We start from the raw sequence: 20,359 nt of genomic DNA, 5'->3' as shown, positions 1-20,359 counted from the left end.
GTTACTCAAAATCCTGGTTAAACTTCAAACTTTGCTGGTAAAAGAACAACAGCTTGTGGCTTACCACAAAGCAAGAGTTTCTTAAAGTGATAATCCCTACTTGAACAGGAATCACATATGATAAGTGTTCCCAACAGTTCTATTTTTGGAGCAGCTTCCAAAGTGATGAATACAAATTACAACAACCATTATCCTAGCTTATTCATGGTATCATACTGTCCTGAGAAACTACAGTTATGTAAATCAAGGGAATATTGCTTAACATTACTATTAATAAATTACATGCTAGAGCAGCAGTGGCAGTAGCTCACCAAGTTGATGTAACAGAATATATAAACATGCAGATGATTCATATTCTACAGAACGCAATCTTTAAAGTTATTTGCAATAAAAGAAGTCCAAATCTAACTTTCCCTTTTATATACTTTCAATTACACCAGCTTAACTATATGTTTGTCAATTAAAAAAAAACTTCATATATGTGTGGGTATATACATATATAATCACTCCCCCCCCACACCCTGCTTAAGTTTCTTTAACTAAAAAAAAAACAGAATTGTCTACTTCCAGGTTCACATTTTTCATTCTACAGCTCCTAAAATGGTAAAACTATTCTGCATTGCCTGTGGTTTCTGTGTATGAAGAAAGAATGGTTTTTCATCTTTCACTCAAATTCTCAAACTTTTTTGAGGGGAGAAAATCACTTTTTTTTTCATTTGGAAACAGCATTCTTTAAAGATACCGTTTCTGTAACTTCTTCAAAATGTGAAATGTGCCTACGTTTTTCCTCTCCTTAAAGTTTTCAGTTAGAACCAGTTCAAACCTACAGACTTCACACTTAGTAAATAAAGTCAAACATCTTATACTTTTGTTATAATACAATGAACACAAAAATGTGAAGTTAAAAATAGCATGTTTTCAAAGATAAAATTGAGCCAGGACAATTTAATGCACAAATTTATAAAGTGATAATGTTTTTTAACTTTATTTGAACCAATTGCTTTTCGATTGTTTGAAGGTGGTTTCAAAATTAGTGTTGCTGTTTTAAAACCTCAACTAAATTGAGTTAGATCAAGTAACTCATCTGGTTTTGACCTTTTCCACATTTGGGATTTGGAAGGGACTAAGCCCAATATGTTTCAATCCAATGCAGGAACTACCTGGTCAAATACTCATCTTTGTCTGTCTCCAGTATTTAATCAATTGTATTTATGTAGCTTTAAGTAAACAACTTATTCTGTAAGGGAAGGAGAAGTAATCAGGCAAGTAATTGATACTTATTTTATCTTTTACATCCCATTGAAACATACCCGAAGCACTAAAACTCTCATTGGATAGGTTATGGTAGGTTAGATAAAATATCTGTTCCAATACAATGTCGAATCAATTTCAAGATTTTCCTCATGTTTTAAAGTAAAAATTAGAGTCTGAGACCATAGGAAGGAAGCACAATTTCAAATCCCCATGATGCTTGTAGTCTTGATATGAGAAATTAACTTTAGGGTAAAGTAGTCATTTGCAACTGATACTCCTGGGTGCAAAATGAATAAGTTACTATATTCACTTCATTATTTGTTGCACAAATATAGTCAACTACTTTAGATTCTGGTTTTGAGGTCCTGGTAATAGGAAACATGCAAGAAAGGAATAAGAGAGTTTCTGCTCTTAATGCATTGATGACCTAGAGTACAAGATAGAAGTATAAACATGTGATTAAAATTCAATATAATACTTCTACATCTTGTCAAGCTAGAGTAACAGTAACTAGATGTACTCATCAAACATTTAGAAGAAAAATAAACTACATAACACAATTTTATTCAAGGCACTGGGCATCAGATAATAAAGCACAGTGATACCTGAGATATAAAATTACCACAAATCAAAATTCTAGAGATGAATATTATAATGTCTGAGATGAAAATAACTGGTATAGGGTAATGGCAGGTTAGGCATTCAACATGTTAGGTTAGTAAAGTTGAAATCATAGCAATAGGAGCTATCTAAAATAAAACAGGAAAACATGTAAAAATAAAATAAGAATTAGTAATCTTTGTTACATTTGAAAGTGGCCTAATATATATGCAATGGAGTCAATGAAGAAGGGGACACAGAACAAAAATATTTGAAGAAATAATGATAGAAAAAGTTTCAAATTAAATTACAACTATCAACCAAGAGATTCAAGAAGTGCAGAAGAACCAAAATAAAAGAAACAAAGAAAATCACATCAGAATGTATCATAATCAAATTTCTCAAAACCAATGAACAATTTAAATTTCTAAAAGCACAAAAAAGGAAAGACACATTAGAGAAAGAAGAATAAATATACGAAGGACAGCAGATTTCTGGTCAGAAGTAATTTAAGAAGATGATGGTAGAGCAACACTTATTAAAATAAAACTATCAATGTAAATTTTTATAAACTGAAAGTATCTTTCAAAAGTCAAGGAGAAATAACCTCCAAAGCTGTGGAAAACAATCATCAGGGTCTCTTTCTTTCCATATTAGCATCAACCTAACTTTTTCCAAGCTAACTCAGTTCTTAGTAAAAAAAAAAAAAAAAAAAAAAAAATTGTAACTTTTATTGGAAATAGTCTTTCCAGGGCCACTTATTTTTATTATTATTATAGTTCTGGGATACATGTGTAGAACGTGCAGGTTTGTTACATAGGTATGTATGTGCCATAGTGGTTTGCTGCACCCATCAGCCCATCATCTATATTAGGTTATTTCTCTGAATGCTATGCCTCCCCTAGCTCCCCACCCTATGACAGGCCCTGGTGTGTGATGTTCCCCTCCCTGTGTCCATGTGTTCTCATTGTTCACCTCCCACTTATGAGTGAGAACATGTCATGTTTGGTTTTCTGTTCCTGTGTTAGTTTGCTGAGAATGATGGTTTCCAGCTTCACCCATGTCCCTGCAAAGGGCATTAACTCATCCTTTTTTATGGCTGCATAGTATTCCATGGTGTATGTGTGCCACATTTTCCTTATCCTGTCTATCACTGATGGGCATTGAGGTTGGTTCCAAGTTTTTGCTATTGTGAACAGTGCTGCAGTAAACATACATGTGCATGTGTCTAGGGCCACTTCTAAAGATATTTCAGTTCAGCCATTCTTCTGGTGTCAGCATCCCAGACTCATACTCTATGCTCCTTTCAAGGGAGATGCAAGTAACTATTTTTTAACCATTCAACATTTTCAAAATCTGAGTTGAACCTCTTACCCTAACAAGTGTGGCTTTTATTAAACTGCTGACATTTTAGTCTAGAATGTCACTGAAACTTGTACAGAATAAATGGCTATATTTCCATCTTTTTATACCATGTCTTCTTATGAGCATACATTGGGATATTGTGTTCAGGTAGCTAGTTGATATGGTTTGGCTCTGTGTTCCCACCCAAATCTCATCTCAAATTGTAATCCCCATGTGTTGAGGGAGGGAAGTGGTGGGAGGTGATTAGATCATGGGAGCAGTTTCCCCCATGTGATTCTCCTGATAGCGAGTGAGTTCTCTCACAAGATCTGATGGTTTAAAAGTAGCAGTTTCCCCTGCAGCCTCTCTCTCCTGCCACCATGAGAAGATACATCTTTCTTCCCCTTTACCGTCTGCCATGACTGTAACTTTCCTGAGGCTTCCCCAGCCATATAGAACTGTACATAAATTAAACCTATTGCCTTTATAAATTTCCCAGTCTCAAGTATTCTTTATAGCAATGTGAAAATGGACTAATACAGAAAACTGGTACTGGCAGTGGGGCACTGCCATAAAGATAACCTGAAAATGTGGAAGTGACTTTGGAACTGGGTAACAAGCAGAGGTGGGAACAGTTTGGAGGGCTCAGAAGAAGACAGGAAGATCTGAAAAAGTTTGGAATTTCCTGAAACTGGTTAAATGGTTTTGATAAAAATGTTGATAGTGATATGGACATTGAAGTCCAGGCTGAGGTGGTCTCAGATGGAGATGAGGAACTTATTGGGAACTAGAGTAAAACTCACTCTGGCTATGCTTTAGCAAAGAGACTGGTGGCGTTTCACTCCTGCCCTAGAGATCTGTGGAAGTTTGAACTTGAAAGAGATGATTTAGGGTATCTGACAGAAGAAATGTGTAAGCAGCAAAGCATTCAAAATATGACCTGGATGATTCTGAAAGTGTTCAGTCTTATGCATTCACAAAAAGATTATCTGAAACTGGAAATTTTAAAGGGAAGCACAGCATAAAAGTTTGGAAAATTTGCAGCCTGACTATGTGGCAGTAAAGAAAAACCCTTTTCTGGGGAGAAATTCAAGCTGGCTGTAGAAATTTGCATAGGTAATGAGGAACCAAATGCTAATCCCCAAGACAATGGGGAAAATATCTCCAGGGCATTTCAGAGACCTTCAAGGCAGCCCTTCTCATCACAGACCTGGCCTAGGAAGAAAAATGGTTTCATGGGCTGGGCACAAGGCACCACTGCTTGATGCAGGCTTTGGATATGACGTTCTGTGTCCCAGCCACTCCAGCTCCAGTCATGACTATACAGCCTGTTACTTCCGAGGGTGCAAGCCCCAAGCATTGGTGGCTTCCATGTGGTGTTGGGTTGCAGGTATGCAGAAGACAAGAGATCAGCTTTAGGATCCTCCACCTAGATTTTGGCAGATTTATGGAAATTCCTGGATATCCAGGCAGGAGTTTGCTGCAGGGGTGAAGCCCTGATGGAGAACCTCTACTAGGGCAATGCAAAGGGGAAATGTGGGGTTGGAGCCCCCATACAGAGTCCCCTCTGGGCCACAGCCTAGTGGAGCTATGAGAAGAGGATCGCCATCCTGCAGACCCCAGAATGCAGACCCCAGTAACAGTAGATTCACTGACAGCTTGTATCCTGCATCTGGAAAGGCTGCAGCCATTCAACACCAGCCTGTGAAAGCAGTCTCAGAGGCTGTACCCTGCAGAGCCACAGGGGTGGAGCTGTTAAAGGCATTGGGAACTCACCTCTTGCATCAGCATGCCCTGGATGTGAGATATGGAGTAAAAGGAGATTATTTTGGAACTTTAAGATTTAATAACTGCCTTGTTGGATTTTGGCCTCGCGTGGCACCTGTGTCCCCTTTGTTTTGGCCAATATCTCCCATTTGGAATTGGAACATTTACCTAATGCTTGTGCCCCCATTGTATCTTGGAAGTAACTAACTTGTCCTTGATCTTATGAGCTCATAGATGGAAGGGACTTGCCTTATCTCAGATGAGACTTTGGACTTGGACTTTTGAGTTAATGCTGGAATGAGTTAAGACTTTGGGGAACTGTTGGGAAGCCATGATTGGTTTTGATATGTAAAAAGGACATGAGATTTGGTTGGGGCAAGGGGTGAAATGATACGATTTGACTCTGTTTTCCCACTAGAATCTCATCTTGAATTGCAACCCTCATGTATTGAGTGGGGGACCTGGTGCAAGGTGATTGCATTGTGGGAGTGGTTTTCCCCATGCTGTTCTCATGATAGTGAGTTCTCATGAAATCAGATGGTTTGAAAGTGGCAGTTTTCCCTGTGCAGTCTCTCTCTCCTGCTGGCATGAAAAGATGTACCTTGTGTTCCCTTTGCATTCTGCCATGAGTGGAAGTTTCCTGAGTCCTCCCCAGCCATGCAGAACTGTAAGTCAACTAAACTTTCCTTTATAAATTACCCAGTCTCAGGTATTCTTTATAGCAGTGTGAAAACAGACATTATACACTGATGCTTTGAATTATATACCCTTTTTTAATTGGTGGCGATTTTTTAGTCTCCATTTTGTCTTAAGACTTCACTGGGATCTTTTCCTCTCAAATCCTTATTTCTAGCCCATCACCTTGACTCACTATTATCCTACGCTAAAATTTTGTTTGTGGTTCTTCTTCTCTTATCTTTTATTCCTTTCTCTCTGGCCTGCAATGGTGTTATTACAACCAACATTCAAGAACCCATGGACTGCAGCCACATAGAAGTGTCTTGGTCCTTATTTTGCTTTGATTTTGAGACTAATTATTCAAGGAGTCAATTACAGAGAAGAAGAAGAAAAAAAAAAAGGGTGTGAGGTTAAGATGTCTATATTTTAGGGGATCTAATTTCTTGTAGTCCGTAAGCAATAGTTTTACTACATCATCTATCATGTCCCACAAAAGGTAATAGGTAGAGTTATTAAATACACATTAAATACACACACATTAATCACATATATAATGCATTGAACATACAAGTATGTAAAGAGAAAAGTTACAATATCTCATTCAATACAAAATACCAAACCTGATTTGTAGACACCCTGTTGTATCTGAACCCATCCAAATGGGGCCATTTTAGAATCATACCTCATAGAATATCTCTACTGTTATCCTGAAAGATGCAAAATCTTTATCTACTTTTTGTAATTTTATATCTTCCTCTTGAAAATTTTCTTCAGCTAGAAAGAAATTTGATTGTTGTAAGGAAAAGTGGAAGGTTTTAACTCCACTGCTAAATAACTAGATAGATATCGTCAGGGTGACTCAACTGAATACACTAATTTCAGCTGAATAGAAAGATCCAGATGGAATTGTGAAGAAAAGATTCATTCATTTCCCAGAGTTAGCATAAGGCTACTCAGCTCAGGATGGCAGATTTTATATTTAGTTTTGACTAAGAAAATATTGGTCACATTTTGTGTGTGTGTGTGTGTGTGTATTTTTCTTTTGTGGGATTGCTAAAGAAATGAACACTGTAGAGACCACCCTTTTTTTCTTAATTCCTAGAATATAAGAACAATAAAAAAAACTTAAAATCTGTAAAAAAAAAAAATACAAATATATCTAAGTTCTTTATACTAAAGGGGTCATAACTTCACAGTGAACTCAGATTTAGTGCACACATGCACACACCAAAACTTTTCTCCTATGAAATGCTTATTGAGTCTCTAGTTGAAGCTCTTACAACCAAATCTTACAAGCCTTCCTTAAGAGAGTTGAATCTAACCTTTTCTGAGCCTGTCACTGTTTCTTCTTTCAGCAAGGAACAAGGGGTTCTGGTAAGTTTAGTGTAAACACCATGAGGGGTGGGTTTTTTACAATTTGATTAAAAGTTTTAATGGTTTTTTAATATAGAATTGCTTGGGCAATTCTATGTCTGTGCAACTCAGATTTCCTATCTGCAAATGGAGAATAATAACTGATTTAATGTTGGGAGGATTATATTAGATGATGTCTATAAGCTGCTAACCCTTGCCTGGCCTTTGTGATAGATGCCCAAATATACTTGGCCCTTTGTTTCTTTTTTCATCTCTGATGAACAAGAGTGTCAAGCTGAAACACCAAGGCATAAAATGAAGAATATTCCATCTCTGGAAACCAAGAGCTTTCAAGATGTAATAAACCAGCTTTTATCCCTTGGGAGTAGTAGAAGTCATTGAAAGGTAAAGAAAATAATGAAAAAACCATGACCGTGACACTGGGAAACTTAAATGGCTAATAACAAGAGGATGCATAAGCCACTCAAGACCCTCGGAAAGGAAGAAAATGAGGATCTGTATTCCCTATGGTAAAGATGACAGGAAGTTCAGCGGCACCATTGTGATTTTCCTTTAAGCCTCATGCATTCTGAGGAAGCCAGGGGAAAGTAGTTCTACTTTCTCCCCTTCTATTTTCCCGCTTGGTCCCCCTATCCCTGAGGCAGTTCTTTAAATAGTTGATTCAGACAAGATTAAGGATGAGAAATGAATGGGTGCTCATAGGGCAATCTGACTGACAGCCTACTTCATGCTAACTCCGTCCAACAGTGTGTCAAACAACATTTGATCTCAGGCTGATGGAAAGGGTCTGAATTCAGGAAGTGGTAGATAGCAATATTATGGAGGAACTAGTCACAATTTGCTTAAAATAAATAACTTACAGTATACATAAAATATGCTTTGGCCTATGCAATTCCAAAACCATTGAAGTATTTATATATCAGAAACTCTTTACCAGCTTCTCTTATGTATACCCAGCTGCCATTGTCTTCTGAAATACACCTCGATTAAGTACTAAATAGACCAAAGCACCATTCTAGGTTCTAAGAGAGACGGTGAAAATAGGCAAATCTTGACAGCTATTCAAAATACCTGTAACAGTAGGTTGCACTGCATAATTTATTCTTAATACTTAGCAGATGTTCTATACATCATAGATAGTAATATTTGCAATGGAATGGAATAACCTCTTATTTATTATCATAATAGATGGAGTAGTGTTTTCCTCCCAAATAATTATTACATCACAGAAGGCAAAGAAAAGTCATAATGTTCATTCTATATTCCTAGTGCCTTAGAGTTGACTGCATATTAGATGCTCAACAAAAACTTTTTATTTCGCTCTGAGGGACTATATCTCCTCAAGAGAAGAGCTATGGAGATGTCTATTGCTGCTTCTGACTCATCTGAAGGTACAAACTAGGGTGTTAGCTTGCATGAGAACTAGGTTCTAGGAGTCTGGGACATTTGTTTATCACTAATTCACAGCCAAAGTTATTCTTGATGTGTTTTTTTTCCATATTATGTAACACACTTTATCCTTTGAATACAAAACAAAACAAATTTTTACCGAAGCCACGCCCTAAGTGATTACCCACTTCAGAGGGCTATTTATCTTTCAGAGGGCAATGAAAATCATGGCAATGTATAGTGACTAGCTACTCAACAGCTCAATTAATGGTTGATTAATTTAATTGGAAGATCTATAAGCACTGAAGGTGAGTGAAGCAAATTGTCTTGCTGGGATTACTTACATGCTTTAACACATGCATTGTGAGTAAATGGGAGAGGTGCAAAAGGAGGGTACTCCACACGCCAGGAGAAAGGAGGATTGAAGCAAAGACTTGGAAGCAGAGGTGAACATGCAAATAAATAAGGCAATAACAACTTCTAGCCATGTTTCATGTATTTGTGGTAGAGAAAAACACCTGAATCATACTGTAGTGATTTTGTTGGTTGGTTGGTTGGTTGGTTGTTTTTTGATATGGAGTCTTGCTTTGTTGCCCAGGCTGGAGTGCAGTGGCACAATCAGGGCTCACTGCAACCTCTGCCTCCTGGGTTCAAGCAGTGAGCGATTCTCCTGTCTCAGCCCCCTAGTAGCTGGGTTTACAGGCGCACACCACCACACCCAGCTAATTTTTATATTTTTAGTAGAGACAGGGTTTTGCCACATTGGCCAGGCTGATCTCAAATTCACAACCTCATGTGATCCACCCACCTTGGACTCCCAAAGTGCTGGGATTACAGGCGTGAGCTGTCACACCCGGCCCCTGTCATGGTTTTTAATCTTGATAAAACTTATAGTCAGTCAGCTTTTAAATTCCTCATTCTGTTCTTCCTCTATCAGACCTCACTCAGTTTCCAATCCCTCCTAGAGAGATTGCCATGGATTCAGAGAGACACCTCTATTTTCAGGTGATAGTCATTTTAATTTTCATTGAGCATCTACCATGAGCCAGCCATTGCACATAAAATATAAGAGAAAATGCTCACTTTATGAAGGTTAGAGTCTATTGGGAGCAATGCAAGCAAGATGTTTTTGGCATATTAGCTAAAACATGGTAAAGGTTGGTGTGTACGGAAAGAGAGTGAAGAAAGATGTGTATAAATGTGTTTGTGGAAGAGTTAGAGAGGGACAGTTTTTCTTAGATCCATCATGAGTTTGATGAAAAAGTTTCATGAGAAAAGGTTACCACAGGTGTTAACCAGGCAAAAATAAAAGAGAATAGTATTCTAGGCAACAGAAGCTTATGCACATGCAATTAGGAGAAACTAAGAGTGAGGAGTGGATCTTCTTCTTTCTGTTTAACTTTCTGTATTACATGTTGGTTAGATGTCCATGAATATTTATAAAAATATTGGTAAGATATAAAAGACAACAATACAATGAGGACTCTGGATCCCCTGCACATTTTAAAAGTGGCCATTACTTTTGAACCCCATGATGTCCTTTTCCCTTTTCCATCTCCTTCTCACTCCATTCAGGGAACACTGTTCTAATCTTTGCATTTATTCTTTTCTTGATTTTCTTTATCTGTTGATGAAGACACCAAAAGCAATCGCAACAAAGGCAAAAATTGAAAATGGGATCTAATTAAACTTAAGAGTTTCTGCATAGAGAAAGAAACTATCAACAGAGTAAACAGACATCCTACAGAATAGGAGAAAATATTTGCAAACTATGCTTCTGACAAAGGTCCAATATCCTGCATCTCTAAGGAACTTAAACAAATTTACAAGAGAAAATCCAAACAACTCCATTAAAAAGTGGACAGAGGACATGAACAGACATTTTTCAAAAGACATACATGCAGCCAACAAGCATATGAAAAACATGCTCAATAACACTGATCACTAGAGAAATACAAATCAAAACCACAATCAGATACCATCTCACACCAGTTAGAATGGCTATTACTAAAAGGTCAAGATTGACATATGTTGGTGAGGTTGTGGAGAAAAAGGGACACTTACACACTCTTGGTAGGAGTGTAAGTTAGTCAGCCATTGTGGAAAACAGTATGGCCATTCCTCAAAGACCTAAAAGCAGATCTACCATTTGAGAAAGCAATACCATTTATATACCCAGAGGAATAGAATTCATTCTGCCATAAAGACACATACATGTGAATATTCATTGCAGCACTGTTTACAATAGCAAAGACATGGAATCAACCTAAATGCCCATCAATGACAGATTGGATAAAGAAAATGTGGTACAAATAGACCATGTTGTACTATGCAGTCATAAAAAAGAATGAGATCATATCTTTTGCAGGAACACAGATCGAGCTGGAGGCCATTATCCTTAGCAAACTAACTCAGGAACAGGAAACCAATTATAGCACATTCTCACTTATAAGTAGAAGCTAAATGGTGAGAACTTATCAACTGAATATAGGGGGCAACAACAGACACTGGGGCCTACTTGAGGGTGGAGGGTGGAAAGAGGAACAGGAGCAGAAAAAATAATCATTGGGTACTAGGCCTAATACTTGGGTGACAAAATAATCTATACAACAAATTCCCATGACGCGAATTTACCTATATAACAAACCTTCACATGTACCCCTAAACCTAAAATAAAAGTTAAAAACAATTACCACACATGTTCCTATCTTTTAAAAATACATTGTTCAACCTGTAGTCCCAGTACTTTGGGAGGCCGAGAAGGGTGGATCACCTGAGGTCCAGAGTTCGAGACTGGCCTGGCCAACATGGTGAAAACCTGTCTCCACTAAAATTACCAAAAATTAGCTGGGCATAGTGGCTGGCACCTGTAATCCCAGCTACTCAGGAGGCTGAGACAGCAGAATTGCTTGAACCCAGGAGGCAGAGGTTGCAGTGAGCCGAGATTGCGCCATTGTACTCCAGGCTGGACAACAAGAGCAAAACTCCATCTCAAAAATATATGTAGTTCAATTTCCCATTCAGTTGGAAATTTATATAAGTGGAATCATACTATGTATTTTTATTTGCTTCATTTTGTGGTTTCCCCATATTTTGCATTCCATTAATATATTATATATTTACTCATTTTTATAGGATGCCTATTTATGTTATTTCTACCATGGGACTATCACATCCAGTGCTGCCATGAATATTCTAAGACATGTTTCTTCATGCACATATATGAGAGTTTCTCCTATGGAACATGCATATGAGTAGAATTTGGGCTCAAGTTTGTGTGCATGTCCAACTGCACTGGACCGGGTAATGCCAAAATATTTTCTAAACTGGTCATATCAATTTACAACCCCATCATTAGTTTAGAGGGTGTTTATTGGTAACAAATTTACACTTCATTTGTTATATCTCATTATTGAAAGATATATTCAGTTTGTGTACAACTCCACATTGACAGTTACTGCTTATCGGAAACTAAATATTTTATTATACTGTACTCCAGTTTTTATTTTTGCAGTTGAGAAATCAGCTATCATTTCAATAATTGTTCCTCTGTAAGTAATCTACCCTTTGACAATGGCTATTTCTAGAGTTATCTCTATGTCTTTGGTATTTAGCATTTCACTGGAGTACAAAATACATATGTGATTTTCCTAAAATTATTGACTTTTACCTGTTAATGGTTCTAGAGAAATCTCAGCCACTGTGTCTTAAAACATAGTTCCTTTAGGTTCCTTGTCTATTCTCAAATATGCCTGGTATTTTATATTTTCTTACACTTAAAATTTAATTTTTGAGTATATTAAACATACTTATTTTGTTCAGTGTCTCATAATTCCTAAAGTTAAAGTATTTGTATATCTGATTCTACGATCTGTTGTTTCTGCCTGTCCTCATTCCAATGCCTTGTTTTCTTGGGTGTGTTCTGTTAATTGAATGAGGTTTCTGAGTTCAGATGGATTGTGTTTGCTTCTGTCAGTGCCTGGGATATTATTCCAAATTGGTACCTTTTATTATCTATTATGTTGTACTACAAAAAATAAAATTCTGGAAAATGATAAAGCTCATAGCAAAGACTGGTGACAAGGGTCATGGCATGCTGAAAATATGACACATTATCCTATAAGTAATCAACAGCCTTTTAAGAGTTTTAAAGAGAGGAAAAAAATGATGAGGCCATTATTTGTGTTTTAGGTAAATTTTCTGGGTTAGAATATAGATAGTAGATTTAAGACAGGGGGGCAAAGACACAGATAGGATTGAGTACGTGGCTGTTTACTGTGCTATGTCAGGCAAGAAGTGATAGCCTAAACTAGGGCAGTAGAGGTAAAATAGTAATGGGGGAAAGGGGAATGAATTTGGGAAATACCAAGAGGTAGAACAAACAATATTTGCTGATGCACTGGAAGATGATTCAGAAAAAAAGACAGGCAGAGTCTCAATAACTCTCAAATTCCTGGTTTGGGTAAATGGCTATATAGTATGGCCATTCACAGAGTGAGAGTAGGAAGATAGAGGTTTCTGCCCCTCATCTTCTTAGATTAGTTTAAACCTTTGAGGCAGATCTGGAGCATTGAAATGCTGTAAGTAGCAGGCCTTGCTTATTTATTTTTGTACAAATACTTATGCCCATATATGCCAGGCTCTGTGTTGTTAGTCTGACGCTGAGGAGATTGGTCAGGGACATAGACATGGATTTGGAAATTATCACTAGAAACATTGTAGGTAAAACCAAGAGTGTTATGAGGTTGACTAATGAGCATTTTTTTTTTTTTTAAATTTTACTTTAAATTCTGGGATATATGTGCAGACTGTGAAGGTTTGTTACATAGGTATGCATGTGCTATGGTGGTTTGCTGCACCTATCAGCCCGTCGTCTGGGTTTTAAGCCCCACGTGCATTAGGTATTTTTCCTAATGCTCTCACTCCCCTTGTCCTGCAGCCCCCGACAGGCCCCAGCGTGTGATGTTTGCCTTCCTGTGTCCATGTGTTCTCGTTGTTCAACTCCCACTTACGAGTAAGAACATGCGGTGCTTGGTTTTCTGTTCCTGTGTTAGTTTGCTGAGAATGATGGCTTCCAGCTTCATCTATGTCCCTACAAAGGACATGAACTCTAATGAACATTTCTTGGGAGAGAAAAGCAGCATTTAAGTGACAGAATCATGGGAATGCTGAAGTTTTAATCGTTCTATAGAGCAAGAATCTGAGAAGGAAAGGCTGCTAGGGTAGTAAGCACAGATAGAAAGATGAGAGTGGAATTATAGTAATAGAAGCCTAGGAAGTACAGGCTTTACAAATGAAAGAATGAATAAAATAAATATAAACAATGTAAAATAAGTCATTATAATGTATAAAATTTCACAGAGAAGTCCAAAAATATGTTATAAAAATATTTTGTCAATATGAAGCCCATTGATAATTTTAGTTAAAGCAAGATTCAATGGAATGGGGGAGTCAGAAACTATTGGGTTATATTGAGAACTGAGGATATAGCAGAACAGATGGATACAACAACAGGAAATTTAGTTGAAAGTGGAAGGAGAAAGAACTAGCAGCTTGAGATTTTAAAATGATCTGGGAAAGATTTTCTTTTTCAAAAAATATTAGAAATTTGAATATATTTACAACCTCTGCTGGAAAGATAATAAAAATGGGCTGGTGGTAAAGAAATGAGAAAGGAAAATATGAAATATTATTCAGGATGAGAAGGAATGAGGATAAGAATGTAGCTGGAGTGGATAAGTAGGATACCCTGTCATCTAAAGTGGAGATCACATTTGTAGAAAAGAGAGTGGAAAGTTGAGGAAGGGGCTGGGTGCAGTGGCTCATGCCTGTAGTCCTAGCACTTTGGGAGGCTGAGGCAGGTGGATCATGAGGTCTGGAGATCGAGAGCAGCCTGGCTGAGATGGTGAAACCCCGTCTCTACTAAAAATATAAAAATTAGCCTGGTGTGGTAGCACATGCCAGTAGTCCCAGCTACTCAGGAGGCTGAGGCAGGAGAATCACTTGAACCCAGGAGCCAGAGGTTGCAGAGAGCTGAGATGGTGCCACTGTACTCCAGCCTGGGCGTCAGAGTGAGACTCTGTCTCAAAAAAAGAAAAGAAGAAAAAAAGAAAGTTGAGGAGGTTTACACTTGACCAGCACTAGATGCTTTGGCTATATTTAAATGGTGTCATAAAATGTTCAATATCTAATAATTAGTGAGAAAATAGCTAACACATTTGAGTAGATACAATATGGCAAGTAATGCTGTATGAAAGTGCATGTATTATCTCACTTAATCCTTATATCAACTTTAGGAAGCAGCAGCTCCTTTTCCTCTTCTTTTTCTCTTTTACATGATGAAGTAAATGAGGCACCCAATTTTAAATAATTTTAAATAAATCATTACATTTATTTAAATTTTAAGTAAATCACCTAATGTTGCAGTTAGTAAGGGAAGGAGTCAGAATTTGACCTCAAGCAATGTACTCCAGGATAGGGCTCCTGAAGTTTTCCATACATCATCTCATTAAATTTTCAGATCAGTTCTGGAAGATATTTATTGTTGTTTCCCCAAACTATTTCTGTCTCAAGTATGACTCAGCAGGAAACAGTTTCTTGTGACCCGGAAGTTACGGATCTTCTGGATTTTAAGGGAGATAGTGAATGATGACTGCTAGAAGTAAACACCAGCCCATCACAGGTCTGGGCTTTTTCCCCTGCCCAGGAATCAGCTCTTTGTGGGTCAAAGGGAACCTATCACTCTGGATGGAAGGTGCGGGAAGGAAGCAAGCAGAAGATAGGCTTTGGGAAGGATCCTGTTAAAAGGAAAGCAATACAGTGGGAGGAAGCAACATGTAACCGAAATAGAAAATTCTAGATAATAAATACCAGTGGATGTGTGCAATGACATTTTTTTCAGAATGAATAATAAATTATATGTTTTGCCTCCCACATACAGATGGTATAAATGTTTTAATTACTGAGAAGTTGATGTAGCAATTCAAAAAAATGTTTGAATAAAGAAATTATCTGTCATTTTACCATTTCAATAAAGCAATTGGTTTCATTTTTGTATATTATATATGTATAGTTGATGTAAAAGAAACATTTTATTGTCTGCTTGTATTAAAATATTAACATAAACATTCCCATGTAGCATGTTAGTATCTTTTCAATGACTTTATTATACCCAATTAAGTAAATGTAAGTTTATTTATTGGGCATTTTGGTGATTTTCTTTTTTACTATTGTAGCTAATGCTGTGATGAACATGTCCATTTATGTAACCTCCTGCCTCTGTTGAATGACTTCCTTAGGATAAATACTCATGGAAAGGATGGTTAGATTACATGGTATTAACCTTTGAAGTTTTTGCTGCAGACCAGATAAATTAAATATTTAGTTTTTTACTCAACTGATTTTAAGTGTTTTAATTTTTTCTTTCCTCTTGGAAAGACACTCCGTGTATCTTACTCCTTTTTTGGATGCCAGAAGTTGAGAGTTCAAGGGGTAACATGTTATGAGAAAGAATTTCTGAGACTAAAGCAGAAGCAAAGAAGAAATCAAAATAGGCAGAACCTTTATAATTCATCTGTGTTGGCACTCCTCCCATATATTTCTCTCTTCATTTTCTCCCCTGACACACATACACCTTTCCAGTACCCTAGATGTTCTTAGGCGTGGAAGATGGAATTGCAGAAGCTCATCTGCAGCTCTCAGGCATGATAAAGATCAGGTACTTAATAAAAGTGAACAACTGGGGGAATTTATAGATGGGGAACATTCTTCCTTGGAAGTTTCCTTGTTGAAACAATTTCCCTTGGAGGTCTTGTCATATTCTACCATTATTTTGATAGTATATTGATGGTATATTTCTCCTAGGAAATCCCACCCTTTTAAAGTTAAACACAAATCAGTCACTTTATGTAGCAGAGATGGGCTCCTCAATTCCATTTTCTCTTGTTCCGTAATATTGGAATTTCTTCTCTTTCCTACTTGACTGAGTGAATGTAAACAATTCAGTGAAGGCCCGAAGGAAGACCCTTAAATGTGGTGGCTACACAAGATGGGAAGAATCAGGACTCTACTTGATGAAAAGTCACTGGACTGTGACTAGAGTGGGAATATGCCTCTAATGCGTTAAGCCACAGAGATTAGAGTGGCAGTTTCAGAGCTGTTGTTCACGATCCTGACTGATACACTTTATACAGTGATGAGAATAAATCCACAGGACTTTGCTGAACACCTCAAGATAATCATCCCTAAGGTAGAAGGTTGAAGCAAATCTTTAAAAAGCTCAGAATCTGGGCCCATGTCTCTGACTTTTTCGCTCAGTGCTAGGAGTACAGAGCTATAAGTCTAATGAGGTTGTCATTTATTTCCAAAGTACCTGAAAGATCTGGGGTGTATATTCTGAATATGCATTGATAATTCTGCCTAGGTAAAAGTGCATGACAGCTTTGCCTTCAGAAATAAATCCCTATTCTAGGAGATTTTTGTTTGTTTTTTAATATCAACATTCTTTGGCACAGTTAAACGGCCAAAGTGATTAGGTGCTAAGAGTGTAGACAAGGTCTCTAGATTATTAAACCACTACACTCATGCAAAATGAATAATTTGAATTCAATATCTATAATGCCATGAGAGATAAATGACCGTGAGATCTCCCGTGTATGGTTATTCAGATGCAACTCTGGGGGAAATCCACCTCACATGGAGAGATATCTGCCTGAGGTGATTAGGCTGGAATTTAATTTTATTTAAATGTGTGAACACTTTTAATAAGGCTCTGGAGGTATTACAAAGTTTGCAGAATCCTTATATTTGAAAAATGTTTTATTTTGCTTGATAACACGTAGAAAAGCCCTTATTGTGATTAGCATTTGAATAGCAGGATCATCTTAATACTCTTGTTATTAATATGACAGATTTGATTTTCTCAAAGGTGACAATTGAACCCAATTCTCAGATCAGTTAATCCATGTATTTATGTAAATTGAACTTTTCTACCTTGTAATTTGGTTCTGGAGTACATTGGATTTCCTTCTGCCCTGTGGGGCTCATACATCAATTTAAATCCCTAAGTTACTGGCCTACTTTCTGCTGGATATGAAGATTTAGGTTTCTTCCCTGAGTTTTGATGATTGTCCACGTGTTTTACTCTGCAGTGGACAGTCTAACATCATTCGTGGGCTCTTGAATCTCTGTGAATCTGCATCTGCTTCTGAACGCCATGCTTCAGTTGGGTCCGCATCTGCTTTAAGTTAATGATGTTACCTGTACACTCGCTGGTGCCTTTTACACAAAAGTGGGAAGGCGAAGCAGGGGGAGAAGATAAGATTAGCATGTATTTTTACCTCTTCTTGTACTTCCTGTTTGGTATTAGGCTCCTCAAGTTCCCTCTGTCTGAACATACCACTGTTTCTTTTCCTCCCTGAGAGTTGCCCCTGCTCATTTGCATGGCTCTCAGCTTCCTTCTTGCATTGGTGCATGTTATACTACTTCTGTCTTTACTTGGAGCCATATTTTAGAATGTCTCTGGATTCCACACCTATGGTTCCTGAGTCTACACCATGTGTTACTGCTCAACCAGAGCCTCTTCCCACATGTGACTACCGGCTTCATTTAGAAGACACAAGAAATGCTCTTCCACCTCTGAATATAGCAAGGGTGCAAAAATCCTGATTGGTATTATGTGTCAGATATAAATCTGGACTGAAATTCAGATTCTTAAAAAATATCACTGTATCTTTCATTGCCAGTGGTCCCTGTGCCTTGACCATTCATCCAGGCCTGCTCTCACTAGTCCATTACATTTAATCAGCATCTCCTTTCCAGTAAACTTCCAAGAGCCCCCACATTTATTCCTTCTGATTTTTCCAGCCTTTGTTGCCAATCTCTCTTCTGTATATAGTGGTATGCTTATTGCCCCTCGAAGGTGCCCATTTCTTTCTCCTCTGGGAACATTATTTGAAATGCTTTTCTATTGTTAGTTTGGCTAAATCTCATCCATTCTTCAAAGCTTAATTCAAGTTCTACCTCCTTCAAACCAACATAGAAATCTCCCTAAACTTCCTGACAGGAGGTGTCTGACTACGGTTTGGACATCTCTAGAAAGACAAAAACACAGCCCTTCCAAGGTATAGCCAGCTTCCCATGGCATTTGGAATATGAACTGTGTTGTTAAGAACCCATTAGACTGTGTCATTGTAGTCAGACCTTTGCAAGATGAGAACACAGCAAGAAATGAAGTATCAGTAAATCTGGATTCTAATCTCCTCTCAGTCACTAACCTGATACATGACCTTGGGAACTTAATTCTCCTTTTGTGTTTCAATTTTATTTTTCTGCAAAAGAGAATGCTACATAAATAAACTCTCAAGTATAGCTTCCATCAGAAAACTGAATTCATTATAATTTCAGATAAATTGTTATAATTTTTATCTCAAACAAAATAAAATATTTTTAACCAGGTCTTTTTAGAAATCATAGTGTGCTCTCCAAACTTAGTAAATATAATAAAGTTATTAGGTGACGCATTTTTTTCAAAAAGAATTCCACCATTAGGATGTATTTGCAAAGTATACTTTAAAATCAGTGTCAATACTTTAGAACCATTCCATATATTCATCCTTTAAATATATGGCACTTTTCCTATTATTTTGACAGCAAGCATCCTTTTTTCTCTCATTTATTTGCAACAAATAGTTTCCTTCTATGCCTGTACACTGAATATCAAATGAAAATACACCAAAAGATACAATGAATGATAAAACTTGTATTGGTGAAAACAGTGCAAAATTTATATAGGTGTTATGTTGGTAGCTCTAGGTTTTTCCAAAGGAAATCCAAAGGCATGCCCATCCAAAGCTCATAGAAAAGAATTATATTGTACACACTGCAGGGTACTACTGAGAACTTTGTAAATTGAATATTTCAGGGTCTGAGAGGTTGTGGCTGCACTCTCCAGTCCCTTTGCGGTTTGTTAAGTCCCCTTGAGAATTGGAAAGCAGTAGTGTTGGTACACGAATGATAGCTGAGTGAAGAGATAGAAAGTCTCTGCAGTGAAGTTTTGAAAAAACGATCCTTGCAAACAGCCAGCAGCATTTCTACTGGGCATTTGGAGAAGCAGGTGGGTTCATCTTTCAAACATTAAAAAAAGAGAAATTCTTTCTTCTAGGTTGGTCTGAAATGAGAGTGAAATGGCCCTGCCAGGGCTAGAGAGGTAGGATCACAGCCTCATTGCTGACAGTGACTGCTAACAGGGTGCAGCTTTTGTCACGTCACACTGCTAGAATGCACCCTATTGCTGACAAAGACATTGACCTTTAGTAAATCGAGTGATTCGCTAAAATGAGAAGCCAGAAGGAAATGCACTGCATAATGTAAAGAGTGTATGTGTTACTGTTGGAGATGAATGCTATGTATAATAAAAATGCTAAGCATTCTGTCCTTCCTAACTAAATGCATAACCCCAGGGTCAGTCATAAACAAAGCACACAACCTCAGAGCATAAATTGGATGGAGATCTGGTAGAGTTTTTAGTCTTCTTAGGCATTTCTGCAGCCCTCCTTGGTATAGAAGAAGGAAGATGATAAATGTGGTGGAGGAGTTTGAAGTTAAAAGGCAGATTCTGCTTTTGAACTTGTTTATTGTAATCCTTAACATAAGTCATTCTTTATGAGCCTCAGCTCTGAACACATAAAATGGGGATAAAGTTGTTACAGGGGCTGAATGATGCGACAATATAAACAACTTTTAATATTATGATCAGTCCACCTCCATACGGTTTTCCATAATGGTTGTGCTACTTTATATTACCACCAGCAGTTTGTCAAGGTTCTCTTCTCTCTGTATCCTCGTCAACACTTGGTGTTTTATGATTTTTTAATTGTAGCCATTCTGATTAGAGTGAGGTGTTATCTTCTTGCAGTCTTGATTTGCATTTCCCTGATAATTAGTGATATTGAAC

The sequence above is a fragment of the Piliocolobus tephrosceles genome, chromosome 15, assembly GCF_002776525.5.
Source record: "Piliocolobus tephrosceles isolate RC106 chromosome 15, ASM277652v3, whole genome shotgun sequence".
NCBI lineage: Eukaryota > Metazoa > Chordata > Mammalia > Primates > Cercopithecidae > Piliocolobus > Piliocolobus tephrosceles.
Note: the sequence above shows the minus strand (reverse complement) of the source record.